The sequence below is a fragment of the Panthera uncia genome (assembly GCF_023721935.1).
Source record: "Panthera uncia isolate 11264 chromosome B2 unlocalized genomic scaffold, Puncia_PCG_1.0 HiC_scaffold_24, whole genome shotgun sequence".
In the NCBI taxonomy this organism is placed as follows: domain Eukaryota; kingdom Metazoa; phylum Chordata; class Mammalia; order Carnivora; family Felidae; genus Panthera; species Panthera uncia.
This window is the reverse complement of record NW_026057580.1, coordinates 112,823,568-112,842,164: the sequence shown is the minus strand read 5'-3', so window position 1 is coordinate 112,842,164 and position 18,597 is coordinate 112,823,568. Positions and strand designations below refer to the sequence as shown.

At 39.6% G+C, this 18,597-nt stretch overlaps 1 protein-coding gene across 1 annotated transcript in view; it reads left to right on the top strand.

Annotated features, from left to right (window-relative positions):
- PRKN (parkin RBR E3 ubiquitin protein ligase) overlaps positions 1 to 18,597 on the top strand; it is a 1,335,825-nt gene that overhangs the window by 827,343 nt on the left and 489,885 nt on the right. The window lies entirely within an intron of this gene.

Here is an 18,597-nt window from a genome sequence, read left to right as displayed (position 1 = left end):
TGTCTCCCTTTCTCTCTACCCCTACCCGACTCATACTCTGTCCCTCTCTCAAAAATAAGTAAACATTAAAAATAAATAAATAAATAAATAAATAAAGTGCTAAAGTCTAGGCAAGGCACTAACAAGAAGTGAGTCTTGGAAAGGAAAGGTAGTGCCATGCTGAGAATAGCTTCAGATCTTATCCTAATGAGTTTGTTTTTACTTTAGAAAAAGGAATAGGACACCACTGAGATGTTTGAGAAAACATTGACGTTTGTATAGCTATGATTGAGGAAGATTGATCTTTTAGTCCTATGGAGTCTGAAGTAGAGTTAAGCAATGTAGTTTGAAGTAGTTTTTCCCACCAGAGTGTTTTAGGGAAGAGGGAGTGGGGATTGAATAGGAACAGTGACCAACCTTTGGAAGAGACATGGGAAAGTCATGGCTGGCAGTGGCCATCAAAAGAATTCCAACCATCTGATGGTGAGGAGGAACTGACAGGGTGAGTTGTGCAGTTAACCAACAAGGGCATAAGAGCAGTGTCACAGGTGTCCCCGAGGTTTAGAACATTCTCTGTGAGACTGGGGGAGGAGCTCCTCCATATAGAGCATAGATTCAACTGGGACAGAAGTGGAATCAACAACAAATATGGCTTTTGACTCAGTGTTTATTAATTTCAAAATAATTCATTGTTGGGGTGCCTGGGTGGCTCAGTCGGTTAAGCATTGGAGTCTTCATTTAATCTCAGGTCATGATCTCACGGTTCATGGGTTCAAGCCCCACGTCGGACTCTGTGCTGACAGTGCAGAGACTGCTTGGGATTCTCTTTCTTTCTCTCTCTCCTGCCCCTCCCCCACTCTCTCTCCTCTCTCAAAATAATAATAATAATAATAATAATAATAATAATAATTCATTGTGTTCTTCTTTGTACCAAACAATGCGCTAAAAAGTTTGGTGACAGAGGACTCATACGGTTCTTTCTAAGAGAGCAAGGCCAGATTTGAGGAGAAAGGCATGAGGTATTGTGAGCAGGTCTCAGAATCAGCACAATAGCAGAATCAGAAAGATTCCGCTCCTTTAAATTCCAAGTCATTATTTCTTGCTCACCCTGTGACCCTCACTAGTCATGAGCATGACTATCATCATACATTTTTTGAGTTACTATTTGCCAAGCACCCAGCTATATATGTTAAAGATACTATTTAGCCCTCACAGAACCTCTGAGGTAGATACTGCTGACTAATATGTATTTCACAAATGGAAACTGAGGCTCAGATAAGATAAGGAATTTTGCCCAAGTTCACACAAGTAGTAAGTCCCTACTCCTTCAGCAGAGAAGCAGAAATAGTATAGCAAGAATGCAGGGAGCATGTGAGATTTAAACCAGACATCTATTTTACACCATATCCCCTTTAGTATCAATATAGTGCATCTTTAGGTTATTTTGTTTCCTAATGAGAACAAAGGCAACTGGTCGACAGTGACCAAGCCTGGTAAATTCTGTGCTTTAACTGGCTAAGCTGATCATTGATGTGTTAATACTAATTTTGTATTAGCTCTATTTTCAAGTTACTCAATAAAGTCCTGATGACTGGGATTATCTATACCTTGGTTTGACAGAGCTTACTGAAAGCAGCTTTTGATATAATACTATAAAGAGGAATATAGAAGTATTTCTTTTATTAAGCACATTGAAAATAAAAGGTTGCTTTCTGCTACCAGATACATTCTTCAGAGCCTTAAACTAATGGCCAAACTAAATTACCATGATATTAAGATAAAAGCACATAGGAAAAATGAAGATTTGTAATAACAGCTTTGAGGACTGTTTGTCTTATTTTAAACATTGGAGGGGTGCCTGGGTGGCTCAGTCAGTTAAGCATCTGACTTTGGCTCGGGTCATGATCTCACAATTTGTGAGTTCAAGCCCTGTATTGGGCTCTGTGCTGACAACTCAGACCCTGGAGTCTGCTTCGGATTCTGTGTCTCCCTCTCTCTCTTCCCCACCCCCATGTGTGCTCCGTCTCTCAAAAATGAATAAACATTAAAAAATATTTTTAAAAATTTGGAAAATATCCTTTATAGGATATAGAGATCATCCAAAGAACCCAGTGAGATGTATTGGGAATTTGGAAACCATCCATTTTCCAGAAGACTACACAAACATTTGTAAGTCTATATAAGTACTAAACAAGGGCATCGCTCTTAAAAGCTCAGAACGGTGCGAGGCTCTCAAAGCTTAACATTTGCCTTCCTTGAACCAGCAAATTCTCTCTACCAAGAGCTACAATTAGTTCTAACTGCTTTCCCTATGGGTGGTTCATGCACTTGAAGTCTTTTGCCTCTGAAGAACCTAGATTATGTCAGAGTAAAGGTGTATTTGCCTCTTTCCCTGTGGCTGTGTTTGAACTTCACAAAGCCATCATACAATTTGGAGTCCTTGGAAATTTGGAAGGGATGTTTCAGTTGTAACATTACATTGGACCGGGGGCTGAACCTTTAGGGACATTCTGAGAACAAACTTTCTGTAGCTTCCGAAGAATTACTCAAACTTATAAGCCCTTGAAGTCTTGTGTTTAGGTGAATAGGTATCCAGCAAAATAACCTTAGTTCTTCTCTTTGATATCTGATTGTCAGTCATACACAGAGCGATCGGAAATGGGAGGAAGTAAACAAACTGGCAGTACTCACTTGTATCTTAGCTTTAACCTCTCATTACAAAAAAATGTCTTTTAGCTTAAAAAGAAAAGTCACTTTCATAGTAAGATTGTTTTGAACAGCTCAAGCTGTGCCTAGTGTTTCCTCGGGGCGTCCATGAACTCAGTTGTGATATCTTCACAAAAGAGAAACAGCAAAGCAAATGCTGAGATGTGACCCTCCCGGGGCCACCACCACCCCACCCCACCCTCTCCCCTTGTTTTTAAACATGGCAGAGTTCTGACTCGGTGTAGCCATAAAACTCTCCTGGTAGCATTTTGGAGGCTTTTAAAAGTATGCCCCTCATAATATGTTCTATTACAGTGGTGATTGTTATTGTTGTTATTTCTTACTTTGTAGCAAGAGTGAAGTCTCCCTTGGGATATATTGAGAATGGATTGAGACTACCAACCATAGATCATAGTAGACTACTTCATTTTCTACCATAAAGGCCAGCTTCGCTTGCTATCTGGTATCCTGGTTGGCAATGTTCTCCTCTGGAAGAAGCGATTGTTCTAAGACCCTGGAGGCAGAGAAATGGGGAATGGAACTGAGTTGGCTGTGAAACGGCATTGTGAGACATATAAGCTCTACTTAAGAGCTAAAGTGATCATTTCCCTATTGTCTTGTAGATCCACTTACTGGGATTTAGAATTCTGTTTCTCAGATGAATCACAGTGCTTGCAATAGAGTAAAACAGACTTTTTCAGGATAAATCCTTGACAGGGGATTATGTTCCTGGAACAAAGAGCTAGGAGGAAAGTAGACAAGTCATTGGATCTGTCTGCCCATCTCTGTTAGGACCACATGAAATTGAGGTGTCATTGGCCTCTCCATAGCATCCTCTCAAAGTTTATATACACCTTCTGGAAGTTCTTCATCACCAACACGTGAGTCTCCAATTCAGCACACTTTTCTCATATGTAGCATAAATTAAATTGCTATTTTCAAACCTCGTTTGCTTTTGTCTTGCCTAAAACAATGCTATTTTTTTTAATTTATTTTGAGAGAGAGAGCTGGTGTGCACGCGCATGCGCACGCGCGTGCGCACACACACACACACACACGTGAGTTGGGGAGGCGCAGAGAGAGAGAATCCCAAGCAGACTCCTCATTGACATGGGGCTTGATCTCACGAACTGTGAGATCAGGACGTGAGCTGAAATCAAGAGTCAGACACTTAACTGACTGAGCCACACAGCTGTCCCAAAGCTAACATTTGATTATATATTTTTGCCACTTGTGGAAATCTCACCATATTTAAAAGTAATAATAAATACATGTGTCCTTGTTTTCCTGGATTACCTACTTGTAGCCATACAATCAGCATATGCTGTGTTTTTATTTCTAAATTGCTATGGCACACACTTTTCCTAGACTCAGAAACATTTTCATCGTTTTCCAGGCTCTGCCTTGTGGACACTCAAGACCAAATGCATTAGGTTCTTTCACTCCAGACTTCCCATCTTGTCATCACTCTGCCACTGATGATGATAACTGCTGCTCTTCTGGGCATCGTTGTGTTTTTACTGGTGACCAGCTCAGATGACCGTTAACTTTGGCATTGGTAATGGTCAGTGCTTCCTAATTTTCTCCCATCATATCTAAGAGAAGCAGAGTTTAACTTTTACCAGACTTGATTAAATGCTTAGAAAAAACAGAAGTAATACAGGAAAAATAGTAACTGCTTCTAGAAGCCTCTCATAACTGCCACATCTCCCCTAGTCTCAGAATCTTTGCCAAACCCATGTTGGTCTCCAGGGGTGGTAGACCTGTCCAGCCATCTCCATGGGCATGTGTAGATACTCCTTGTCTTCCCAGAGTCCAGGCCCCGGAGTTTCCCTGGTCCCAGAGGATGGGGGCTTTCTCTCTTCTCTCTATGGAGGTCCAACTCACTTGAGATTAGCCCACTTATTCCCTTTAGTAATAAACAGCAGCTTTTTTACAGGAGGGAAGAAGCAAATTCAGGGACCCAAGCTCCCCGCATCTTGTGACTTCACAAACCCCTGGGTTTCCAGTGCTCTGCACCCAGCCGACAGAAGGGGAGAAGCAGCCTGGAAAAGGCACACGTGCTTCCCATTGCACTGGCTAGGAAGGTTCTTAGAGAACTTCTCACATTTCAACTTGTTACCTGATCCCACCGATGCACAGGGACCTGGAAAGTATAGCCTGTGGCTCTCAAATAAGCACCCGTATGATGATACCAAGCATGCTATCTTCTCAGACATGGGTACTTTTGTGCAGTGCACCCCTTGGATATGTTTTACCCAGACTTTGGAAGTTAAGGTTTCCTTTTGTAAAAAAGCTGCTGTTTATTACTAAAGGGAATAAGTGGGCTAATCCCAAGTGAGTTGGACCTCCATAGAGAGAAGAGAGAAAGCCCCCATCCTCTGGGACCAGGGAAACTCTGGGGCCTGGACTCTGGGAAGACAAGGAGTGTCCAGACATGCCCATGGAGATGGCTGGACAAGTCTACCACCCCTGGAGACCAACATGGGTTTGGCAAAGATTCTGAGACTAGGTGAGATGTGGCAGTTATGAGAAGCTTGGGTCCCTGAGTCTGCTTCTTCCCTTCTGTCAGCTGGATGCAGAGCACTGGAAACCCAGGGGTTCACAAAGTCACAAGATGCAGGGAGCTTGGCTCCCTGAATCTCTTTGGAAAGGGAAGACACCAGCTGACCAGAACATTTGTGGGGCAGAACATTTGTGGGGCAGAACATTTGTGTGGAGGAATGAGACAAAACATTTGTAGTTGACTCTAATGACTTGGGTCTGAACTGTATGGGTCCACTTATACATGGATTTTCTTTTATAAATGTAGTACAGAACTCTAAATGTATTTTCTCTTGTTTTTTGGGAACATTGTGTTTTGTTACTCTATTATAATAATACAGTGTATAATACATTTACAAAATATGTGTTCATCAACTATGTTATTGGTAAGGCATCCAGTCAACAGTAGGCTATAAGTAGTTAAGTTTTTGGGGAGTTGAAAGTTATCCATGGATTTTCAGTTGTGTGAGGGTTGGGACCTCTAACCCCTGTGTTGTCCAAGGATCAACTGTGTATCGTAAGGAAGTGAAATTTTACCTTTTGTTGTTGTTGTTAAAGTTGTTAGTGTGAATAGAACTAATTCAGTCTGAAATATCTTCATTTGGAACTTTCCTTCCATTCAGGGCACGTGAAAAAATACTGTGTAGGTATTTGCCTTATATCAGTATAGCTTAAGAGCACCCTCCATAGTGGTCTTTTGCAGAAAAGAAAAGCAAATAACATAACATAACATAACATAACATAACATAACATAACATAACATAACATAACATAATCCAGGGGTCTGCCCCCAATGACAAATTTTAGTTTTCATTATAGAATGCAGAAATTCTTGGGGCATCTGGGTAGCTCAGTCATTTGAGCATCTGATTCTTGATTTCAGCTCAGGCCATGATCTCATGGTTTGTGAGATGGATCCCCACGTCAGGCTCCCCACTGGGCATCAAGCCTGCTTAAGATTGTCTCTCTCCCTCTTTCCCTCTCACTCTGACCCTCTCTCCCACTCATGCTCTCTCTCTCTCTTTGTCTCCCCCTTTGCCCCTCCCCCAGAGCTTGCTCCTGTGCTCACACACTCTCTTAAAATACACAAATTAATAAACATTAAAAAACAAAAAGAATGCAGAAATTCTTACTTTGCAAGTATCCCAGCTTCAAGAGTCCAGGGTCCCTTTATGCATACAACCTTACTTATTAAATTAATACTAATCCTTCTTTGCTCAATTTTACCTTGAGTTAAATTATATATTTATTCTTTGTCTTAAAAAAATGATCCATTTCCCAAACATTTTGAGATTTCCCCCTAAACATTCTCAATTCTTGACCTTCACTTCAACTGTGGAACCCCAAAGGCTGGAATGTCTGGAAGCAGTGTCATTTACTGGGTGCAATGGGATGCCAACCCCAGGATGTGTGTGCAGACTATTGTCTGAGATGGAATCAGCTGTCCCACATCCCAAAGGAAGAGAAGGAAGTTGCCCCACTCAGATGAGATTTTGGCAATGAGAAGACAGACGCTTTCAAGAATAAATCTGATTTGGAGAAATGTTCATCTTGGGAAGAAAGCCTTTTCAAAAGATAGCAAATGAGATAAGAATGGTCTTAGAATACAGTAAAATAGGAACTGATTTTCATAGGGCTCGAATGAATAAACCATCTCATTGCTTTATTGTCACGCCAGGGAGATGGCAGGATAATAGAATTTGGGAGCCGGAGAGTGAGTATGAGAACGATTCTGACCCCTGGGTCTAGCCAGAGGCCCCAGGACCCAACTGCTATTCAGGTACCTGTCAGTTCAAATATATACTGATTTATTAAATGTAGGATTTGGGGAAGGGAAGGTCTTTAAAAACTTACTACATTCCATTTTAGGCTTCTTAACAATAAAAAATGAATCCTTTAAAAATAGTTTTTATTTATTTTTATTTCTCGAGAGGGAGAGCGGGCATGTGCAAACAGTGGAAAGACAGAGCGGGAAAGAGAGAGAGGGAGAGGGAGAATCTTAAGTAAGCTCCACGTTTAGCACAAACCCCATTGCGGGGCTCAATCCCATGACTCTAGGATCGTGACCTGAGCTGAAATCAAGTGTCAGATGCTCAACCAATTGAGACACCCAGGTGCCCCTAGAAAGACTTTTTAAAGAAATTAAAGACAATTAGAAGTTGCAATTTTATTACCCTATACTCTCCCAAGCCTTTTGCACCATTTATTTAATGAAGCTATGAATAGTGAAGCTTACTCCTAATGAATGCATTTTCTCAGCACAGTTTTTAAAAATTGTCCTCCAGTTTGACTTTTTCCCTTTTGATGTGCAATTGAATTTAGCACATGTATAAATTAGTGTGACCGTCCCCATTAACCAAGCCTCGGAACTCTTCCCTCACCCCCAATCCCTGGTGCTATCCCTTTATAGTCACCCCTCCTCGCACCCTAACTCCTGGCACCCACTAATCTGTCCTCTATCACTATACTTGTCCTCTTGAGAATGTCACATCAATGGAAGCCTTGAAGGCTTGCTCCTCGCGCTCCATGTTATGCCTTTGAGATCCATCCACATCGTTGTGTCTACGCACAGATGGTTCCTTTCGCTGCTCAATAGTGTTCATTGTATGCTTATTCCACAGGATGTTTGGCTGCTTACTCATTGAAGGACATTTAGTTTGTATCTAGTTTGTGGCAGTTATGAATTAGAGCTGCTGTAAGATTTCATGTGCAGGTTTTTGGGTGAATGTGGGTCTCCCTTTCTCTCTTTTTCCAGCGTTTGGTCCTTTTGTCCATCCTTTCATTTTGAAATTTTCTTCTGACATGTTCAAGTGTCTATCATGCCCTTCTAAGTCTCTGACTTCATGGTTGCTTTTTTCTTCTTTTTGCTTAGTTATATCATTTAAAAAAAATTTCACACTTCTTTTGTTTATATTTTTTTCTTGCCAATTTTATCTTCAAGTGCAGTTTTTATGCGAATAAACTTGAAGTTTGGGTAATTACCTTTAAACTCAGATCCACGGGTACACGTGTGAATTTTTATCCACCCAAGGTCAACTTCAGAGGCAGGCGTGGAGTGAGATGTGAACCGTATTCATCCATGTTTAGCAATTTGCTGGTAAATACTATGCAGAAGAAAATCGGCACAGGGATCGAGGAGGCATGAAATCTAATTTGATAAGGGAAGTTAAAACACCAGGAAGTAAAGGATAATGAAAAGTTGGAGGGGGGCAATAGACTAAAGGGTCTGATGAGGCTGAACAACTATTTTAACTTTTTTAAAGTCTATTTATTTATTTTGAGGGAGAGAGGGGGAGGGAGAAAAAAAGAAAGCAGGGGAGGGGCAGAGAGAAAATCCTAAGCAGGCTCCACACTCAGTCCAGACTCAAACTGAGGGCTTGATCCCACGAACTGTGAGATCATGACCTGAGCCCAAATTGAGAGTCGGACACTTAACCAACTGAGCCACCTAGCCACCCTGGTTGAAGAATTTTTCAAGTGAGGTTATAGGAAGAATTGGTCACAGGTGGACAATGGTGATCAGAGGGTGCTTGAGGATTAGCAAGATTATGGCCCAGGTATTTGTGACAACAGGCCTAAGCCAGTGGTTCTGTGTGTATCAGACTCAACTGGGAAAAGTTTTAACTACAGCCACCCATATCTCTCCCTTTAAAAAGGCTGAATCTATTGGTCTTGGACGGGGCCAGAGCAACCACCAAGAGTCAAAAAACATTGCTATGCTGTGTAACAGTGGGAGGAGTGGACAAAGTAAAAGGCAGGGTGAGGCCATTTGGGAAGATAAAAAGAGATTGAGGTGAGACTAGGTGAATGTTTTGCATGAATTTTGAGGCCACAAAGCATGACATGAGATACAGCATTGGAAGGTGGGAAAATAGTCTTGAGGCTGCCCAAGAGGGTGCAGAGTTGTAATAAGGATGGGTTGAAAGTGAGCTCTGATGTTAAGCTCTCATACAATCATAGCTGAGGAGATTAATTCACAGAAATAATGCCTCCAGATGGAGGGACCACAATATTGGCTGTCTATTGAATCATGAATCAGTGTTTGAATCACTTTCACTTATTAGGCAATGATTTTTCTTGAAATTTGAGTAATAAATTTCTTCACTGACATCAAGCAATTTTACAAGGTGGGTCATTATTTCCTTTTTGACTAAATAGGTTCAAAATTCACTGAAACACTTCATTTGAATAATTTTCAAATGAAGAGTCCACTTTATTTGCAAGCATTTTTAAGAATGCAGATGTGTTTTCAGAACACAGTTATCTTTGAAGAAACAAAATCACAAAACAAAATATTTCCAAATACCCATTTTCAAAGGATTCTCTTCAAAGCCCAAGTTTTTTTTTTAAAAAGGGGTGAGAGGTACTTTTGTGCTTGGCAAAAATTATACCTACTCTAGTGATACAGAAAACTTTTTATTTTTTCTGAAATATTTGCTAGGCTGCATTTCTACTGATACCATGTGATATCCCAGAAAAAGGCCGGCCACCATCCCATGTGGCACTGTTGGGCAAATTTTATAAAGCTTCCTCTTTCCATGATATTGCAGCCGCCTGGATTTTTTTTAATGGAAATGTGTGAATCTACAAATTACAAATCATATAAATGGAAGAGGTTCTCCTTACAATTGTTTAGTGCATCCCCTATGCAGTCACACATGATGACCTTAAAAAGGTTAGGAAATTTATTAAAAGGAAAGTGAGTAACTGAGTGGCACTGTACTTTTAAGGTTTGTACTATGAGTTAAACAGTGAAACTTTGGTACAAATAACGTTCATGGTCACTCCCTATTTCATTCAAACCATTGGAGAAAGGTCTACCGCGTTATAGGAATCTTGTTTTTATAGAATAAACAATACATCAACGACGCTTACATACAGCACCTTTTACCTCTGACTTCAACTTTTTTGCTGAAGTCTTACATATAAAAACCTTGTGATAAATGAACTCTCTTTTCTTTGCTACCTGTGTAATCACTTCACTTGAATCTTTTTCTCTAAACAAGAGAGCTGTTCCATTAGTGGTACAGTCACCCATCATGACCAGTAAATATTTTCTAATCTAAGAAACTGTTTATATGAACACCACATCCTTTATAGTTAAACTTTACTTAAGAAGTTAAAATCAATAATTTTGTAAGATCATTTACAAAATTAAGTTTTCCACTCCCTGCATGACTGGAAGAGAATATATAAAAATACTATAAGCTGACACATCTGAGCATCACCTATATCCAGCATTACAACAAACCTCCTATACTGTATCCATTCTAATATCTGCTTCTTAAATTCTTTGATAATACTCTCCATACATCTTTCAAGAATAAATTTGACAAATGTATTCCAACCTATTGCCATGTCATTTTCTGTGTATGATTTCAACCACTTTTGTTGAAGCAGGAAGAAATATCCTCTAAAGTAGATAGTTTTTCTATCACTTTTAAGGAACAAACACCAATAGCAACGAAAAACCCCACAAAAGAGACTTCTACACTATTGGTGTTAAATTCTGGCAAAGTTTTAAAGTACTGAGAAAAATGTCACATGATTTAAGACTTTGTAGAAGTTTATTTTCATGTTTGAAAGTCTCGCTAGTGTGGATGGCTTTATACAATTATTAGCTGAAATCCCCCTAGAGACATATTTATTATTATTAACTGTGGATGTAAATCTATATGCAAAATAATCATCATTTTATTTATCACTTCAAGTTGAAAATTGTAATTCTTATCACTGTTCTTACCTCATAATGTGATCCATGAACAGAACATACTGAATAAGGAAATATCTGAACTCTTTCATTTCCTTGCTGCTTTAGTGTGTTTATATTATTAGTATTCTTTTTAGTTTTTATAGTTTCTTTGCAGGAAACACTTGAAAGCATTTGATTCATTCAGTGAAGCCTAGAGAACATATTTCACTCAATCCTACAAGTGTAAACCAGTGTGATATATTGCAGCAGTTGGAAAGAAAACAGATTTACACTGATGGGGGCACACAGCCAGCCCTGTGTGAGATAGAAACCCATTTTCTCACCAGAAAACGTGGCTCTCTGCATGTCGCAGGGGACACTCAGTCTAAATGAGGGCACCAGTGTCCATCTGTATGGTTGAGTAATTGTAATTCTTAATTTCGTTTTGTTTTCAAAATTTTAAAATTACATAAATAGAAACTTTCATTTTTTTTTCTGGTGTGCCAGCAGCTTAATTTAGAGAATGTCAGTCTACAGGACAAAGGGAGATGAAAAGTTTAACAAGGATACTGCACTGGGAAATGAGCCCATAGCGGTATGTAATTGGAGCACTAAGGGCTTACCTGTCCTTATCCCAGGATGGACAACTAAGCCAACTAGTGAAACCTCCTTTATCTGCTCTGTGAATCCAAGTGTAAGCCAGTTTCCATGTTTGAGGTGAATATGCCATATTCATACTGCCCATATGCAATGAATTTCCCTGGCATCTTGAAGAATGCAAGTTCAGAATCTGTAGGTTCATAATGGGGTCTGTGGGTATCCATTCCTAACAAGTTTCTGGCTAGTCCTGATGCAGCTTGTCTATCACCACATTTATGACTGAAGAAAGTTTAGACAAGATGTCTATAAACCATGCTTGGTGTTTGTGTAAATAAAGTTTTATTGGGACACAGTCAGCCCATTAATTTATACATTGTCTAGTACCTCATCCCCTGCTACGGTGGGAGAGTTGAATACTTGCTACAGAGACCCTATGGCCTACATAATCTAAAATATTTATTATCTGACCCTTTACATAAAAGGTTTGCTGACCCCTTGCTTACATAATAAATGTATAGTTCTTATATAGATACACACATGGATAACCATCCATCTAGGTTCATGTGAACACCACAGGTTCAGAAAAAAGTGGAGGAGCTAATTTCACCACCTCATTTTATGGGCTAAATAATAAGAATATTCACTTAGGAGCAGATTTGTTATTTCAATGAAATCGGGAGTTACAGAAAGGACAGTAAAACATAAATTACTTGAAAAAAATATTGCTCTTCATATTGAAATCATGAAGTTAAAAGATAGCCCTACATCAAAAGTTACATACCCAGCATTTTAAGGTCACAAAAAGTAAGGTGAAAGTATGAAACATTTGAGTTGAGTTATATTAAATACATGAGAGTTGGGTTTAACTGTTATTCAACATAGTGTTGGAAGTCCTAGCCTCAGCAATCAGACAATACGAAGAAATAAAAGGCATCCACATCAGCAAGGAGGAAGTCAAACTCTCACTCTTCTCAGATGCCCTGATAACTCTATGTGTAAAACCAAAAAGACTACCAAAAAACTGTTAGATCTGGTTCATGAATTCAGCAAAGACTCAGGATTTAAAACCAATGTACAGAAATCAGTTGGATTTCTATACACCAATAATGAAGCAGCAGAAAGAGAAATCAAGGAATTGACCCCATTTACAATTGCAGGAAAAACCATAAAATACCTAGGAATAAACCTAACCACAGAGGTGAAAAATCTATATACTGAAAACTATAGAAAGCTTATGAAAGAAATCGAAGACCCAAAAGAATGGAAAAACATTCCATGCTCCTGGATCGGAAGAACAAATATCGTTAAAATGTTGATACTAGCCAAAGCAATCTACCTATTCAATGCTATCCCTATCAAAATAACCCCAACATTCTTCATAGAGCTAGAAAAAATAATCCTAAAAATTGTATGGCACCAGAAAGGACCCCAAATGGCCAAAGCAATCCTAAAACAGAAAACCAATGCTGGAGGCATCAAGCTGTATTATAAAACTGTCATCGTCAAGACAGTATGGTACTGGCACAAAAACAGACACACGGATTGACAGAACAGAATAGAGAACCCACAATGGACCCACAAACGTATGGCTACCTAATCTTCAACAAAGCAGGAAAGAATATCCAATGGAAAAAAGGCAGTCTTTTCAGAAAATGGTGTTGGGAAAACTGGACAGTGATGTGCAGAAGAATGAACCTGGACCACTTGCTTACAGCACACACAAAAATAAACTCAAAATGGATAAAAGACATAAATGTAAGATAGGAAACCATCAAAATCCTAGAGGAGAAAACAAGCAACAACCTCTTTGACCTCAGCTGCAGCAACTTCTTACTTGACATGTCTCTGGAAGCAAGGGAACCAAAAGCAAAAATTAAATATTGGGACCTCTTCAGGATAAAAACTTCTGCACAGTGAAGGAAATAATCAGCAAAACTAAAAGGCAACTGACCAGATTTGGAAAAGATATTTGCAAATGGCATATCAGATAAAGGCTTAGTATCCAAAATCTATAAATAACATATCAAACTCAACACCCAAAAAACAAATAAGCCGGTGAAGAAATGGGCAAAAGACAGAGACATTTTTCCAAAGAAGAGACCTAGATGGCCAGCCAAAACATGAAAAAATGCTCAACATCACTCATCATCAGGGAAATACAAATCAAATTACAATGGGATACCACCTCACACCTGTCAGAATGGCTAAATTAACAACTCAGGCAGCAATAGATGTTGGCGAGGATGTGGAGAATGAGGGACCCTTTTGCACCGCTGGTGAGAATGCAAACTGGTGCAGCCACTCTGTAAAACAATATGGAGGTTCCTAAAAAATTAAAAATAGAACTACCCTGTGACCCAGCAGTAGCACTACTAGGAACTCATCCAAAGGATACAGGAGTGCTGTTTCGAAGGGGCACCTACACCCCAATGTTTATAGCAGCACTATCGACAATAGCCAAAGTATGGAAAGAGCCCAAATGTCCATTGATGGATGAATGGATAAAGAAGATGTGGCATATATGTACAATGGAATATTATTTGACGATCAAAAAGAATGAAATCTTGTCATTTGCAACAATGGGGCTGGAACTACAGTGTATTATACTACATGAAATTAGAGAAAGATAAATATCATATGACTTCACTCATGTGGAATTTAAGATACAAAACAGATGAACATAAAGGAAGGGAAGCAAAAATAATATGAAAACAGGGACAAACCATAAGATACTCTTAAGTACAGAGAACTGAGGGTTGCTGTAGGGGTTTGGGTGGGGGGATGGGCTAAATGGGCAAGGGGCATTAAGACAGACACTTGTTGGGATGAGCACCGGGTGTTATATGTAAGTGATGAATCACTAAATTCTCCTGAAGTCATTATTACACTATATGTTAGCTAACTTGGATGTAAATTTAAAAAAAATAAATTTATCTAAAAAAGAGAGTTGGGTTTAATATCTTTTTCTAGCTAAATGTGTCACAGTAGAATTTTAAAATGAAACTAAGCTACAAAGTGAAATTCAACTCATAGCAGTGGTCTGCTGTGTATTATCATAGGTTTTGAAATTTCATTTTCGTGCTATATAAACTGATAGTCATACTTAACTGGTGAAATTAGTTGACAGGACACATCTTCACAACAATTACTACATTAGAAACGTTTCAGTGCACACCTCAAAACATGAGCATTTTCTATCATCACTGTGCATTTCATGAAACTCTAAAATATATTAGGTGGCATACAGTGCCGTTGATCCATTATGAAAAATATTCCCTAGAAGGAAGTGCTTTCACAATAATCAAGTAAATTAGTTTTATTTGCCAGTGATTTTAATGCGATGTGTAATGTCACTTTATTATCTACTCCGTAGGTTTGAAAGTTCAAGAGTAAAAAAATAAAGAAAAGAAAAGAAAAGAAAGAAAGAAAAATTATCCTGTCATTTTCTGTTACATCAGTGTTTTTTAGTTACTACTTCTGGATAGATGTTGATTACCAGTCTTCAGTGTTGTGATACAGATGTGAAGTTTCTAAAGCATATGATTGAGTCACAGTTCAGAAAATTTAATTATGCTTGTCTACCAAAAATGTTTGTTGAATCTTTTGGTTAAATATTAACTTTTTTTAAATTTTTTTTTCAACGTTTTTTATTTATTTTTGGGACAGAGAGAGACAGAGCATGAACGGGGGAGGGGCAGAGAGAGAGGGAGACACAGAATCGGAAACAGGCTCCAGGCTCCGAGCCATCAGCCCAGAGCCCGACGCGGGGCTCGAACTCACGGACCGCGAGATCGTGACCTGGCTGAAGTCGGACGCTTAACCGACTGCGCCACCCAGGCGCCCCTAAATATTAACTTTTAACTGAATTTTTTTTTCTTTCAATGGAGAGGGTGGATGGATGGATGGACAATGTGTAGACAGAGAAAGATAGATAGATAGATAGATAGATAGATGATATAAGGCACAATTTAAGGTAATATGAATAACTACCCAGAGTTATTTCATTATTCTGTCTTACTCATCAGTCTTCACATAATTTGGCTTTAATACAAAAATGAGAAAAATAGCTAAAACACACTTGACTTCAATGCCTTCACTTTATCCCACAGTAATTAAAACTTGACCAGCCTGGAGGTTGACCATTATTTGATTTAATTCTCAAATGTAGAAATCCCCTCAAACGGGGATCTTGAGGATGAGTTGACTGAAATGGGAAGTGCATGAGCTCATTCTGGAGAGCTGCCTTTCCTTGAAGGAAGCCTGGAAGGAGGCTGCTGCCTTGGGAAGCCCAGCGGCTTCCTTGCATTTCTGGGGAGGGAGGGCCATGCTGCCTACCCTACCCTAGCAGCCGCCCAGTCCCATGCCAGTGTGCTCAGAGTGTTCATGGACTTTGACATCAGAAAGTACCTCCTTTCATATAGTGAAAAAATGCCAATCGGAGAATACAGAACACAGAATAATAAATATAAGGAAAGTAAAGCGTAGTGAACGATCCTGTTCTTCACGTGACTAGAGGTGTTGAGATGGCACTCCAAAGCACAGGCTAGGCATGTTTGTTTTGTTTTGTTTTGTTTTGGTGTGTGTGTGTGTATGTATGTGTGTGTGTTGCCTTTTACATTTACTGTTCCATTCTAGAATGAGGAAATTAACAAGGCCCTCTATAGCTATTCTAAATAATCTGTTAACTATATAGGTGACTCTCTGCCCACCACCAGTGTTCACATATTTAAACCGGTAGGGTAGAACAGACAGTCATGTAGATGCTCGATTCCCAGCTCTGCATCCCAGTATATCTGTACTACCTGGCCAGCGGACCTTCTCCTCAACATCAGGCAAGGAAAAGACTTAGGTCAGGTGTTCCAGAACACCTTATAAACTTGTGAGAAAGAGGATCAGCTGTCTAAAACAAAGGAGCGATGACTTTTACGTGGTCTGTTTTCAGACATTTTTTTGACTCTCAATTTCTTTATCTGTAAAACGAGACTAATATTCTTAGTCCTTCCCATTTTGTGGCATCATGAGGCCCTGCCTGTTTATTTTCTGTGACATATGACCTTAAATGACTGAATTCCAATTTTCTAGGAGGCAGTACAGTGTCACTTTCCATTTTTTTTTAACTTGTCGATCATTAGATCCTCATGGATCTTAATAGTGTTTGGCAGAGCTCTTCTCTTTTGACCTTGCCTCTACGTAACATGGGAGCAATGCATGTTTGCCACTGGAGTCGTGGGATCTGGTCATTTGAGAGGCATGTGCTGTGCTAAACCGATCCAGGCTCACTCTGGGAAGCAATGGACTGACCAGACTGACCTGTTCCCTGGTGTTAGAATCTCATTTTTCTGATCCTTACAATTCATGCAAATTTCCCCCTCTATGTGCCACCTGTTTCACCAAAAAGGGGGGGTACCCTTTCTACTCCTCTGAATACAATACAATTATTGCTAGCAAGCCTGCATTGGATTCCAGCATCTGGGTCTGTTTTCACCAGCTGCCTGATGCTGATGTGTTCCCAAATAGGGCACATTCAAGATGCCAGCTGTGCTCCCTGACATCTGTTTCTCAGGGAAACTTGTTTCCAGGTCTTACCGGAATTTTGTGGGAACTCTGAACAAGGGAAAGAGGGCAGAGGCCATGCAGCATCATTGATAAGGCCCTTCTTTCCATTCTTTTTGTGTCTGAAAGGAACAGCTTAAAGGTTCTGTTTTTACATGAAAACATTTCCTTAAGTGAGATAGTTTAGAAATTTAACAACAACAAATGACTGGTTTTTCTCTTCTCAGAGGGGTATTTGAAGTAATTGGACAGGTGTTAAACAGGTGAACAGTGACAGAGCCTCTAACAATCTTGAACATCATGGCTAAATCTAGAGGTTTTCTTCTGGTACTTTTTCAGCACAATTGACCCTGCCCTTTTTGTCTGCCATGTGCTGTCATGGACTGAATGTTCATTTTCTCCACAAAATGCATACGTTGAAATCCTAACCCCTAATATAATAGTATTAGGAGTTGAGGTCTTTGGAAATTGGTTAGGTGTTGAGGGCAGAGCCTCATGAACATCATTAGTGCCCTTACACAAGAGAACCCAGAGAACCTCCCTCCCCATCCACCACGTGAGGACACAGTGAACCAAGAGGAAGGTCACCAGGATGCAGTCCTCATCAGACACTCGATCTGCTGACCCCTTCATCTTGGACTTCCAACCTCCAGAAGGGTGAGAAGCCCATTGCTGTTGTTTATAAACCACTCTGTCTATGGTAGTTTGTGGTAGCAGCCCTGACAGGCTGAAACACCACAAAACACAGATTAGATTTATTTCCCTTTTGTCTGATTACTAATGACTTCAATGGAAGCAAAGGTAAGAGGAAGGAAAGGTAAGGAAGGGAATGTCTAGGAAGTGTGTTCTTCTTGTGAGACAGGGGGATCCAAGAATATAAATGGACCTCGTTCTAGGCAGAAAATGGCATTTGGGCTGTGAGGACTCACCATAGCCTTTCTACTGTAACCTGTCCTGTGAGCTGGCACTCGGACCTAGGCGGTGTGGCTGTGGCCATACTCTCTTTCTGAGGACACATATTGAGACAGTGCTCTGGTGTCCCATTTGCAGCGAAGAATACCTTAATACCAGTATCACGTGGGAGAACAAAATAGAGATTCAGAGATGAGCATGTTTCTGGTTATGTGAATTACCCATGTACCTCACATTTCTGAAGTGAAGACAAGGATATGTTGTTAATAGGTTGGATACGATACAAAGAATATGATCTTGAGATCAGTCTGAGAGAATAATATCTGTCGATGTCATAGAGCTCTACATGTATGCTATAAACGTACATATTTAAAAATATAATTTGGGAAAGATGGCCAGAAATGCTAATTTCTATAATATATCTTAGCACGTGTTACCTAACAAAGAAAACCGTGTACACCACAAACATATGTCGTACGGCAGAAGGGATTTTTCAGTCACGAATGATTTTTGCTTTGAAAATATAAAATATTGAAATGCATTGTCTATTAGCATTTTTAATAGGGTGTCTTAGAGATAGCTGTGTCTACATATATCACCCCCATGAATAT